This window comes from Heterodontus francisci, unplaced genomic scaffold (assembly GCF_036365525.1).
Source record: "Heterodontus francisci isolate sHetFra1 unplaced genomic scaffold, sHetFra1.hap1 HAP1_SCAFFOLD_562, whole genome shotgun sequence".
In the NCBI taxonomy this organism is placed as follows: Eukaryota; Metazoa; Chordata; class Chondrichthyes; order Heterodontiformes; family Heterodontidae; genus Heterodontus; species Heterodontus francisci.
Window position 1 is genome coordinate 636,558 of NW_027140184.1, and position 14,052 is coordinate 650,609.

Genomic DNA, 14,052 nt, shown 5'->3' on the forward strand with positions numbered 1-14,052 from the left:
CACAGTGGTCTTTCCCCATTGAGCCTTTGCAGAGGCTGCCCCAAACTTTAATGCATCCCTCAGCACATAGTCCGGGACTTGGAATGTTCCAATCTGCAACACTCGGTCGTGGACAACTCTTTGCGCTGGAAGACTAGCAAGTTTCGGGCAGACCAAAGAGCGTCTTTCACCGAATTGATGGTCCTCCAGCAGCAGTTAATGTTTATCTCGGTGTGCGTCCCTGGGAACAGCCTGCAGAGCACAGACTGCTGTGTTACAGAGCTGCTTGGGCTGAACCTCGACAAAAAAATCACTGCATCTCTTTCCAAACCTGCTTTGCAAAGACACATTCCAGAAGGAGGTGGCCAAACATCTCTTCCCCATCACAGCCACCTCTAGGGTAGTGTGCGGAGGGCGTGAGACTGTGGACGTGCAGGAAGGATCTGACGGGGAGGGCCCTTCTCACCACCAGCCAAGCTACGTCTTGGTGCTTGTTTGAAAGCTCTGGTGATGAGGCATTCCGCCAAATGGCTTTGGCAGTCTACTTGGGGAACCATCCGACCGGATCCACCATCTCCTTTTCCCGTCGGGCCTTGAGGACATTCCGTGTTGACCACTGCCTGATGGATTGGTGGTCATAGATGTTTGTCCACTCAAACTTTCCCACGAAGGATAGGTGGTACAGCATGATCCAAATAGATGGGACGTTCCGCGGCAATGTGACCAGATCCATCCTTCGTAACACCGGGGACAGATAGAACGTTAGCACATAGTGACACTTGGTGTTTGCATACTGTGGCTGGAGAGGAATGTGGACTGGGAGGGGAGGATCCAACTATTGTGGTCAAACAAGGAACCAACAACATAGGTAGAACTAGCAATGATGTTCTGCTGAGAGAGTTTGAAACATTAGGGTCAAAATTAAAACAGAACCGCAGAGGTAATAATCTTTGGATTGTTACTTCAGCCACTCACCACTTGGCATCAGGTTAAGCAGTTCAAAGAATTAAACATATTGCTCAAAGAATGGCTTGGGAAGAAGGGGTTTTGATTCATGAGGCACTGACACCAATACTGGAGAAAGAGGGAGCTGTTCCAATGGGATGGGCTCCACTTGAGATCAGTGGTTATACCATTGGGCAGAATATGAAGCAAAAAATAATTGGAGCTCAGAACAAAGGGAACGTAATAATCGTGAGGGACTTCAATGTTCATATAGACTGGACAAATCAAATCAGCAAAGGTCATCTGGAAGATGAGTTTGTCGAATGCTTTTGTGACAGTTTCCTGGAATAATATGTTGTGGAACCAAGTAGGGATAAAGCTGTTTTAGATCTAGTATTGTGCAATAAGGCGGGTTTATTATTAATTTCATAGCAAATGATCCTCCGGGAAAAAGTGATCATAATACAATTAAATTCCATATTAAGTTTGAGAGTGATACATTTGAGTGAAAAACAAGAATCTTAAATTAAATAAAGCTAATTACATAGATATGAGGGGAGAGCTAGCTAAGGTTGTTTGGGTGAACAGACTAAAATAAGCAGTTGGAAACATTTAAAAAATGATTCAAAATTTTCAACAAAAATACATTCCATTGAAAAAACAAAAGCTCAGTCAGAAAGATCTATTCATGCCTTACAAGGGAAGTCAAAGATAGTATTAGATTAAAAGAAGAGGCTTTAACTTTGCGAAGAATGGAAGTAAACCTGAGATGTGAAAGAGTTTTAGAAACCAAAAAAGGGCAACCAAAAACTTGATAAAAAGGGAAAAAAATGAAATGAGAGTAAATTACTCAGGAATATAAAAACAGATTTTTACAAGTATGTAAAAAGGAGAGTAGCAAAAATAAACGTTGGTTCCTTAGAGGTAGAGAAAGGAGAAATTGTCACAAGGAATGAGGGAATGAGGTTGCACAAATATTTTGTCTCTATTTTCACAGTGGAAGATACAAATTACATCCCAGAAATAAGGGGTAACCAAGGAGCTAAAAGAGGAGGAACTTAAAGTAATTAATGTCAGCAGAGAAAAAGTATTAGAGAAGGGACTAAATTCCAAAGATTCCCCAGTACCTGATATCCAACATCCTCGGGTTCTAAAACAGCTCTGATTTGCCAAAATTCCCTAGGTTCTAGTAGGATTCCAGCAAATTGGAAGCTAGCAAATGCAACACCACTATTCAAGAAAGGAGAGAGAGAGAAAAAGCAAACTACAGGCCAGTTCTCCTGATATTAGTCATGGGCAAAATGCTGGAATCTATTACTGAGGAAGCCCCAACAATGTACTTGGAAAATCATAGTGTGATCACACAGAATCAACCTGCGTGTACGAAAGGGAAATTGTGTTTGACAAATTAATCGAGTTGTTTGAGATTGGAACTAAGAGGAAGATAAAGGGAAACCAGTTGATGTAGTATACCTGGATTTCCAAAAAGCATCTGATAAGGTGCCAAACAAAAGGTTTAAATGCAAGATAACAGCTCATGGTTCAATGAGGAGTGTAAGAGAGCATGGCAGAAGCAGCACCAGGCATATCTAGGTGCGAACCTGGTGAAGCTACAACATAGAACTACATACATGCTAAACAGCAGAAGCAGCATGCATTAGACAGAGGAGAGCGATCCCACAAATCAGATCAAAACTCTGCAATCCTGCAACATCCAGCAGTGAACTAAGGTACGCAATTAAAGAACAAAGAAAATTACAGGACAGGAACAGGCCCTTCGGCCCCCCAAGCCTGCGCCGATCCAGATCCTCTATCTAAACATATCGCCTATTTTCTAAGGGTCTGTATCTCTTTACTTCCTGCCCATTCATGTATCTGTCTAGATACAACTTAAAAGACGCTATCGTGCGCACGTCTACCACCTCCGCTGGCAACGCGTTCCAGGCACCCACCACCCTCTGCGTAAAGAACTTTCCACGCATATCCCCCCTAAACTTTTCCCCTTTCACTTTGAACTCGTGTCCCCTAGTAATTGAATCCCCCACTCTGGGAAAAAGCTTCTTGCTATCCAACCTGTCTATACCTCTCATGATTTTGTAAACCTCAATCAGGTCCCCCCATAACCTCTGTCTTTCTAATGAAAATAATCCTAATCTACTCAACCTCTCTTCATAGCTAGCGCCCTCCATACCAGGCAACATCCTGGTGAACCTCCTCTGCACCCTCTCCAAAGCATCCACATCCTTTTGGTAATGTGGCGACCAGAACTGCACGCAGTATTCCAAATGTGGCCGAACCAAAGTCCTATACAACTGTAACATGACCTGCCAACTCTTGTACTCAATACCCCGTCCAACGAAGGAAAGCATGCCGTATGCCGTCTTGACCACTCTATTGACCTGCGTTGCCACCTTCAGGGAACAATGGACCTGAACACCCTGAACACCTGAACACTAATGAGAATAGGCGGCTCCACAAACATCCCCAACCCCAATGATGGGGGAACCCAGAACATCAAAGCAATCGAAAAAAGCTGAACCATTTGCGACCATCTTCACCCAGAAGTGCCCAGAGGATAATCCATCTTCACCTCTTCCTGAGATCCCCAGCATCACAGATTCCAGTCTTCAGTCAATTTGATTCACCCCACATGATATGAAGAAACGGCTGAAGGCACTGGATACTGCAAAGGCTATTGACAAATGCGATTTAATTAAAGAAAGCCACCATGGATTTCTTCAGGTAAAATCTTGTTTAACTAATTTGCTGAAGATTTTTGAGGAGGTAACAGAGAGGGTTGATGAGGGAAATGCTGTTGATGTGGTAATGCAGTGTACATGGACGTTCAAAACCCATTTGATACAGTGCCACACAACAGACTCGTGAGCAAACTTATAGCTCATGGAATAAAAGGGACAATAGCAACATGGATAGGAAATTGGCTGAGTGACAGGGACAATGAGTAGTGGTTAGTGAATGTTTTTCAGGCTGGAGGAAGGTTTATATTGGCTTTCCCCAGTGTTGGGACCCTTGCTTTTCCTGATATCTATTAATGACCTCGACCTTGGTGTACAGGGAACAACTTCAAAGTTTGCAGATGATACAAAACTTGGAAACATTGTGAACTGTGAGGAAGATAGTGTAGAACTACAAAATGACATAGACAAGTTGGTGGAATGGGCAGACAGGTGGCAGATGAAGTTCAATGTGGAAAAATGTGAAGTGATTCATTTTGGGAGAAAGAACATGAAGAGACAATATAGAATAGAGGGTACACTTCTAAAGGGGGTGCAGGAGCAGGGGGACCTGGGTGTATAAGTGCATAGGTCAATGAAGGTGGCAGAACAGGTTGAGACAGCATTTAATAAAGCATACAGTATCCATGGCTTTATTAATTGGGGCATAGAATACAAGAGCAAGGAAGTTATGTTGAACTTGAATCAGACACTAGTTCGACGTCAGCTGGAGTATTACGTCCAGTTCTGCGCACCGCACTTGAGGAAAGGTGTGAGGGCATTGGAGAAAGTACAGAAAAGATTCATGAGAATGGTTCCAGGGATGAGGAATTTCAGTAATGAGGATAGATTGGAGAAGTTAAGAATGTTTTCCCTGGAGAAGAGAAGCTGAGAGGTGATTTGATGGAGGTATTCAAAATCATGAGGGGTCCAGACAGAGTAGATAGAGAGAAACTGTTCCCACTTGTGAAAGGATGGAGAACGAAATTTAAAGAATTTGGTAAAAGAAGCAAAGTGACATGAGGAAAAACTTTTTTCAGGCAACGAGTGGTTAAGGTCTCGAATGCACTGCCTGAGAACATGGTGGACGCAGGTTGAGTTGAAACATTCAGTAGGGAATTAGACTGCTAAATGAAAAGGAAGAATGTTATGAAGTTTATGGGGAGAAGACAAGAGAATGGAATTGAGTGAACTTCTCTTTCGGAGAACCAGTGCAGACGCATGGGCTGAATGGCCTCCTTCTTCACTGTAATGATTCTGTGATCCGTGATATCATTCCGCAATAGTACTGAAGACTTGTGCTCCAGAACTAGCTGCACCCCTAGCCAAGCTGTTCCAGTACAGCTACAACACTGGCATCAACCAGGCAATGTGGACAATTGCCCAGGTATGTCCTAACCACAAAAAGCAGGACAAATCCAACTTGGCCAATTACCATCCCATCAGTCCACTCTCAATCATTAGCAAAGTGATGGAAGGTATCGTTGACAGTACCATCAAGCAGCACTTAAACAGCAACAACCTGCTCAGTGATGCTCAGTTTGGGTTCCGCCAGGGTCACCCTGCTCCAGACCTCATTACAGCCTTGGTCCAAACACAGATAAAAAGAGCTGAACTCAAGAGATGAGGTGAGAGTGATTGCCCTTGACATCTAGGCAGCATTTGATTCAGTGTGGCATCAAGGAACCCAAGCAAAATTGAAGTCAATGGAAATCAGTGGAAAAACTCTCCGCTGATTGGAGTTGTATCTAGCACAAAGAAAGATAGTTTTGGTTGTTGGAGGTCAATCATAGGATTCTTAAGGGGGAGGGGGAGCAGCCAGAGGTCGTGGTACATATCGGTACCAATGACGTAGCTAGGAAAAGGGATGAGGACCTGAAAAGCGAATATAGGGAGTGAGGTTGGAAGCTGAAAGGCAGGACGAGCAGAGTAGTAATCTCAGGATTGATACCGGTGCCAAGTGCTAGTGAGGCTAGAAACAGGGAGCGAGTGCAGTTGAACACGTGGCTACAGAACTGGTGGAGGAGGGAGGAATTCAGATATGTGGATCATTGGGATACCTTCTGGGGAAGGTGGGACCTGTACAAGAAGGATGGGTTGCATTTGAACTGGTGGGGCACCAATATCCTGGGCAGGAGGTTTGCTAGAGCTCTTCGGGAGGGTTTAAACTAGTTTGGCAGGGGGATGGGAACCGGTGCCACGGATGGGGTAGCTGTTCAACAGGCAGATACAGAGTGCAGAGAGTCTGTGAGGAAGGTTGGACAGTTGACAGGGCAAAGTTGCAGCCAGTATGATGGGTTGAAGTGTGTCTATTTTAACGCAAGAAGTGTCAAGAATAAGGGTGATGAACTTAGAACATGGATCAGGAATTGGAGCTACGATGTTGTGGCCATTACGGAGACGTGGATATCACAGGGGCAGGAATGGATGTTGGATGTTCCGGGGTTTAGATGTTTCAAAAGGAATAGGGAGGGAGGTAAAAGAGGTGGGGGAGTGGCATTGCTAATCAGGGATAGTATCACAGCTGCAGAAAGGGAGGTCGTCGAGGAGGGTTTGTCTACTGAGTCATTATGGGTGGAAGTCAGAAACAGGAAAGGAGCAGTCACTTTATTGGAAGTTTTCTATAGACCCCCCAATGGCAGCAGAGACACGGAGGAACAGATTGGGAGGCAGATTTTGGAAAGGTGCAGAAGTAACAGGGTTGTTGTCATGGGTGACTGCAACTTCCCTAATATTGATTGGAATCTCCTTAGTGCAAATAGTTTGGATGGAGCAGTTTTTATCAGGTGTGTCCAGGAAGGTTTCCTGACTCAATATGTAGATAGGCCGACTGGAGGGGAGATTATGTTGGACTTGGTGCTTGGCAACGAACCAGGCTAGGTGGCAAGTCTGTCGGTGGGAGAGCATTTCGGTGATAGTGATCACAACTCCCTGACCTTTACTGTAGTCATGGAGAGGGACAGGAGCAGACGGGATGGGAAAATATTTAATTGGGGGAGGGGGAATTACAATGCTATTAGGCAGGAACTGGGGAGCATAAATTGGGAACAGATGTTCTCAGGGAAATGCACGACAGAAATGTGGAGGTTGTTTCGGGAGCACTTGCTGCGACTGCTGGATAGGTTTGTCCCGATGAGGCAGGGAAGGGATGGTAGGGTGAAGGAACCTTGGATGACAAGAGATGTGGAACAGCTAGTCAAGAGGAAGAAGGAAGCTTACTTAAGGTTGAGGAAGCAAGGATCAGACAAGGCTCTAGAGGGTTACAAGGTAGCCAGGGAGGAATTGAAGAATGGACTTAGGAGAACTAGAAGGGGACATGAAAAAGTCTTGGCGGGTAGGATTAAGGAAAATCCCAAGGCGTTCTACACTTATGTGAGGAACAAGAGGATGGCCAGAGTGAGGGTAGGGCCGATCAGGGATAGTGGAGGGAACTTGTGCCTGGAGTCGGAGGAGGTAGGGGAGGTCCTAAATGAATACTTTGCTTCAGTATTCACTAGTAAGAGGAACCTTGTCGTTTGTGAGGACAGCGTGGAATAGGCTGATATGCTCGAACAGGTTGATGTTAAGAGGGAGATGTGCTGGAAATTTTGAATGATATGAGGACAGATAAGTCCCCGGGGCCAGACGGGATATACCCAAGGATATTACGGGAAGCGAGGGAAGAGATTGATGCGCCTTTGGCGATGATCTTTGCGTCTTCACTGTCCACTGGAGTAGTACCGGATGATTGGAGGGTGGCAAATGTTGTTCCCTTGTTCAAGAAAGGGAATAGGGATAACCCTGGGAATTATAGACCAGTCAGTCTTACGTCGGTAGTGGGCAAATTATTGGAGAGGATTCTGAGAGACAGGATTTATGATTACTTGGAAAAGCATTGTTTGATTAGAGACAGTCAGCATGGCTTTGTGAGGGGCAGGTCATGCCTCACAAGCCTTATTGAATTCTTTGAAGATGTGACAAAACACGTTGATGAAGGAAGAGCAGTGAATGTGGTGTATATGGATTTTAGCAAGGCGTTTGATAAGGTTCCCCATGGTAGGCTCATTCAGAAAGTAAGGAGGCATGGGATACAGGGAAGGTTGGCTGTCTGGATACAAAATTGGCTGGCCCATAGAAGTCAGAGGGTGGTAGTAGATGGAAAGTATTCAGCATGGAGCTCGGTGACCAGTGGTGTTCCACAAGGATCTGTTCTGGGACCTCTGCTCTTTGTGATTTTTATAAATGACTTGGATGAGGAAGTGGAAGGCTGGGTTAGCAAGTTTGCCGATGACATGAAGGTTGCTGGAGTTGGGGATAGTGTGGAAGGCTGTTGTAGGTTGCAACGGGACATTGACAGGATGCGGAGCTGGGCTGAGAAGTGGCAGATGGAGTTCAACCTGGAAAAGTGTGAAGTGATTCATTTTGGAAGGTCGAATTTGAATGCAGAATACAGGCTTAAAGACAGGATTCTTGGTAGTGTGGAGGAACAGAGGGATCTTGGGGTCCATGTCCATAGATCGCTCAAAGTTGCCACCCAAGTTGATAGGGTTGTTAAGAAGGCGTATGGTGTGTTGGCTTTCATTAACAGGGGGATTGAGTTTAAGAGCCGAGAGGTTATGCTGCAGCTCTATAAAGCCCTGGTTCGACCACACTTGGAATATTGTGTTCAGTTCTGGTCGCCTCATTATAGGAAGGATGTGGAAGCTTTAGAGAGGGTGCAGTGGAGATTTACCAGGATGCTGCCTGGACTGGAGGGTATGTCCTACAAAGAAAGATTGAGGGAGCTAGGGCTTTTCTCAGTGGAACGAAGAAGGATGAGAGGTGACTTGATAGAGGGGTACAAGATGATGAGAGGCATAGATAGAGTGGATAGTCAGAGACTTTTTCCCAGGGTGGAAAGGGCTATCACCAGGGGGCATAATTTTAAGGTGATTGGAGGAAGGTTTCGGGGAGATGTCAGGAGTAGGTTCTTTACACAGAGAGTGGTGGGTGCGTGGAATGCGCTACCAGCGGTGGTAGTAGAAGCAGATACATTAGGGGCATTTAAGCGACTCTTGGATAGGTACATGGATGATGGTAGAATGAAGGGTAAGTAGTTACTTAGATCTTAGAGTAGGTTAAAGGTTCGGCACAACATCGTGTGCCGAAGGGCCTGTACTGTGCTGTACTGTTCTATGTTCTATGTTCAACTCCAGTACATCACTGCAGGAGTTCCTCAGGGTAATGTTCTCGGCGCAACCATCTTCAGTTGGTTCATCAATGACCTTCCTTCAATCATAAGGTCAGAATATTTGATGATTGCAGTGCTCAGTGCCTTTCATGGTTCCACTCATACTGAAGCAGTTCATGTCTGCATGCAGCAAGTCCTGGACAAGGTCAGTCTTTATTGCCCAGGTCTAATTGTCCTTCAGAAGTTCATGCCTGGCAAGTCTAGGCTTGTGTTGATAAGTGGCAAGCAAACTTTGCATCCCACCTAAGTGCTAGGCAATGACTATCTCAAACAGTAGAGATTCTAACCACCTCCCCTTGACTTTCAATGGCATTACCAACACTGAATTTTCAACAATCAACATCTTGTGGGTTAGCATTAATCAGAAACTCGACTATACCTATCATATAAATACTGTGGCTTCAAGAGCAGGTCAGAGGCTGGGAATTCTGCGACGAGTAACTCACCTCCTGGCTCCCCAATGCCCGTCCACCATCTGCAAGGCACAAGTCAGGAGTGTGATGGAATACTCTCCACTTCCCTGGATGGGTGCAGTTCCAACAACACTCAAGAATCTCAACACCATCCAGGACAAAGCAGCCCGCTTGATTGGCGCCCCATCCACAAACATTCAGTCTCTTCACCATCAACGCATAGTGGAAGATGCACTGCAGCAACTCACCAAGTCTCCTTCGACAGCACCTTCCAAACCCGCAAACTCTACCACCTGGAAGGACAAGGGCAGCAGATGCATGGGTACACCACCACCTGCAAGTTCCCCTCCAAGCCACACACCATCCTGACTGGGAACTATATCGTTTTTCCTTCACTGTCACTGGGTCAAAATCCTGGAACTCCCTTCCTAACAATACTGTGGATGTACCTACCTCACACGGACTGCAGAGGTTCAAGAAGGCAGCTCACCAGTCCTCTCCCAGAGGCAAACAGGAATGACAATGAATGCTGGTCTCGCCAGTGATGTCAACATCGCGTGAATGAATAAAGAACAATTAAAACGTAATGACATTCAGCATCTTATTCAAGGATGATAATATAATGGCATTCAACATCTTATTTAAATGGTGTAATCGCATTCAAAAGCTTACTCAAACTCAGTAATATACTGACATTCAGCATCCACTACTACTCGCAGTGCACTATCGACCCCCGAATAATGAGAGGGACATAGAAAAACAAATATGTAGGCAAATTTCTGAATGCAAAAACCACAGGGCAATGATAGTTGGGGATTTACACTATCCCAATACCAAGGAGGCCAAAGAATATCAACTGGGATACAAACCATGTGAAGGGCACAGAGGGGACAAAATTCTTCAACTGCATTCAGGAGAACTTTTTTTAGCTAGCATATAACAAGCCCAACGACAAGGGGCGCAATTCGAGATTTAGTCTTAAGAAGTGAAGGTGAGTAAGTGGATGAAGTAGCAGTGGGTGACCATTTTGGAGATAGTGACCATAATGCAGTTAGATTTAGCATAATCATGGAAAAGGACTAAGATAAAACAGGAGTAAAAGTTCTAAATTGGGGGAAGGCAAATTTTACAAAGCTGAGAGGTGACCTGGCGAAAGTGGACTAGATACAGCTACTTGAAGGAAAACGAGTGGCAAATCAGTGGGAGGCATTCAAAAGCGAGTTTCTACGGGCACAGTGCAGGCATGATCCCACAAAGAAAAAGGGTGTTATTGCCAAAGCTAGAGCCCTCTGGTTATCTAGAAGCATACAGGATAAGATAAAGCAGAAAATTAAAGCTTATGACAGTCACACAAAACTGAATACTAGATATAGGTGACGTACCAGACGATTGAAGGTCTGCGAAGGTTGTACTGTTGTTTACTTAAGGCTGCAAGGGAATGGCCTAATAATTATAGGCCGGTCAGTCTGACCTCAGTGGTGGGTAAATCTTGAGAATCAATTCTGAGGGACAAGATAAACTGTCACTTAGAAAGGCACGTATTAATCAGGGATAGTCAGCATGGATTAGTTTGGGAAGGTCCTGTCTTACTAACTTAATTGAGTCTTTAGAGGAAGTAACAAGGAGGATTGATAAGGGCAGTGCAATGGATGTGGTCTACATGGATTTTATTAAGGCATTTGACAAGGTGCCGCATGGCAAACTGGTCAGTAAAATGAAAGCCCATGGGATACAGGGGAATGTGACAGTTTGGATCCAGAATTGGCTCAGGGACAGGAAACAAAGGGTAGTAGGTGACGATAATAAAAACAATAAATGCTGGAAATACTCAGCAGGTCTGGCAGCATCTGTGCAGAGAGAAGCAGAGTTAATGTTTCAGGTCTGTGACCCTTTATCTAGTAGTCGACAGATGTTTTTGTGAATGGAAAGCAGTTTCCAGTGGCATTCCACAGGGCTCAGTGTTGGGTCCCTTGCTGTTTGTGGTATATATTAATAATTTGGACTTAAATGTGGGAGGCATGAGCGGGAAATTTGCTGATGACACAAAAATTGGCCATGTAGTTGATTGTGAAGAGGATAGCTTTGGACTTCAGAATAATATCAATGGTTTTTGTTGAGTGGGTGGAAAAGTGGCAAATGAAATTCAATCCAGAGAATGTGTGAGATAATTACTGCATCTGGGGAGGGCAGAAAAAGCGAGGGGAATGCACAATAAATGGGAGGATATTGAGAGGGGACCTTGTCCACAGGTTCCTGAAGGTAGCAGGACAGGCAGATAAAGTGGTGAAGAAGACATATGAAATGTTTTAAAAGCAAAATACCGCAGATGCTGGAAATCTGAAATAAAAACAAGAAATGCTGGATTCACTCAGCAGGTCTGGCAGCATCTGTGGAAAGAGAAGCAGAGTTAATGTATCGGGTCAGTGACCCTTCTTCGGAACTGAATATGGAATGTTTTCCTTTATTGGCCGATGTATAGAACACAAAAGCAGGAACTGTATAAAATGTTGGTTAGGCCACAGCTGGAGTATTGCATACAGTTCTGGTCACATTACAGAAAGGAAATAATTGCTCCAGAGAGAGCACAGAGGAGATTTGCAGGAGTGTCAGCATCGTTGAATCATAGAAAGTTTAAGCACAGAAAGAGGCCACTTGGCCCATCATGTCTGTGCCGGCAGAAAAACGATCCACCTATTCTAATCCCATCTACCAGCATTTGGTCATTAGCCCTGCAGATTAGAGCACTTGAGGTGCATATCCAGACTCCATTGAATGAATTGAGGGTCTCTGCCTCAACTACCCTTTCAGGCAGTGAATTCCAGACCATCACGACCCTCTGGGTGAAAATGTTTTTCCTCATCTCCCCTCTAATTTTTTTACCAATCACTTTAAATCTATGCCCCCTCATCACTGACATCTCTGCAAAGGTGAATAGGCCCTTCACCTCCACTCTATCCAGGCCCTTCAAAATTTTGTACATTTCAATCAGATCTCCCCTCAGCCTTCTCTGTTCCAAGGAGGACAACCCCAGCCTATCCAATCTTTCCCCATAGCTGCATGTTTCCAGTCCTGGCAACATGCTCGTAAATCTCCTCTGTACCCTCTCTAGTGCAATTACATCCTTTCTGTAACAAGGTGACCAGAACTGCACACAGTCCTCAAGTTGTGGCCTAGCCAATGAGTTATAGAGCTCCAGAATAACCTCCCTCCTCTTATATTCTATACCTCGGCTAATTCTTAGTTTCTTAGTGATACAGCACTGAAACAGGCCCTTCGGCCCACCAAGTCTGTGCCGACCATTAAATCACCCATTTATACTAATCCCATATCCCTACAACATCCCCATCTGTCCCTTTATTACCCTACCACCTACCTCTACTAGGGGCAATTTATAATGGCCAATTTACCTATCAACTGCAAGTCTTTTTGGTGGTGGGAGGAAACCGGAGCACCCGGCGAAAACCCACGCAGACACAGGGAGAACTTGCAAACTCCACACAGACAGGACCCAGAATTGAACCCGGGTTGCTGGAGCTGTGAGGCTGCGGTGCTAACCACTGCGCCACTGTGCCTTCTTAACCACCTTTTCGACCTGTTCTGCTACCTTCAGGGATCTGTGGACATTCACTCCAAGGTCCCTCATGTCCTCTACACTTCTCAATATTTTTCCATTAATCGTGTATTTCTTTGCCTTGTTTGACCTCCCCAAATGCATCACCTCACACTTCTCCAAGTTGAATTCCATTTGCCACTTTTCTGCCCATCTGACCAGATCATCAATATCTTCCTGCAGCCAACAGCTATCCTCCTCGCCGTCTACCACATGGACAATCATCTGCAAACTTCTTGATTATGCCCCCTACATTTATGTCCAAGTCATTTATATACGCCACAAAAAATGTTGCCAGGGTTTGAAATTTGCAGCTATAAGGAAAGACTGGATCAGCCAGGGTTGTTTTCCTGAGAACAGAGGTGGCTGAAGGGTGACTTAATTGAGGTGTACAAAATTCTGAGGGCTCTAGATAGAGTAGACAAGAAGGACCTGCTTCCCCTAGCAGAGAGGTCAATTACCAGGGAGCACAGATTTAAGGTGATTGGTCAAAGGAATAGAGGGGAGATGAGGCAAAACTTTTTCACCCAGAAAGTGGTGGGTGTCTGGAATTCACTGCCAGGAATGGTGGTGGAGGTAGAAACCCTCAATTCTTAGAAAAGGTACCTGGACCTGCACTTGATGTTCTGTAACCGGCAAGGCTATGGACCAGGTGCTGGAAGGTGGGATTATATTGGGCAGCTAGTTTTTTTTGGCCGGCATGGACACGACAGGCTGAATGGCCTCCTTCTGTACCGTAATTTTTCTATGGTGCTATAGTTCTGTGGTTCTATCATATACCATTACAGTAAGATAAATAGTAAAAAAAAGTTAGTCGAAGGATGGGCGTGGCTATTTGGAAATAGAAAGGAGATATTCTTGTTGAAGTAGAGGGCCTGGCTGAGACACTAAATGAGCATCTTATTTAAAAACAGTAATTTGATCAAGTGGAGACTCTATTAGCAAGTTCACCATCTGAGAGGACATAGAGCTAAAAATTCATCTTGGGCAATAGAGCAAAACGTTCAGCAAAACGACACGGGATGTCTGGTAAATTTTCAGCTCAGTATTCAGTTCCATTGAAGTTTGATGTTGATGCAATACTGCCTGCTTGCACTTGTGTCAAAGTTTAATTTATATCTATATATATATATAGATGCATTCATGGGATGTGGGTGTCGC

General features: G+C 44.8%; 1 protein-coding gene across 1 annotated transcript in view; it reads left to right on the forward strand.

The window, feature by feature from the left end:
- LOC137359048 (cytochrome P450 2K6-like) overlaps positions 1-14,052 on the forward strand; it is a 209,622-nt gene that overhangs the window by 157,694 nt on the left and 37,876 nt on the right. The window lies entirely within an intron of this gene.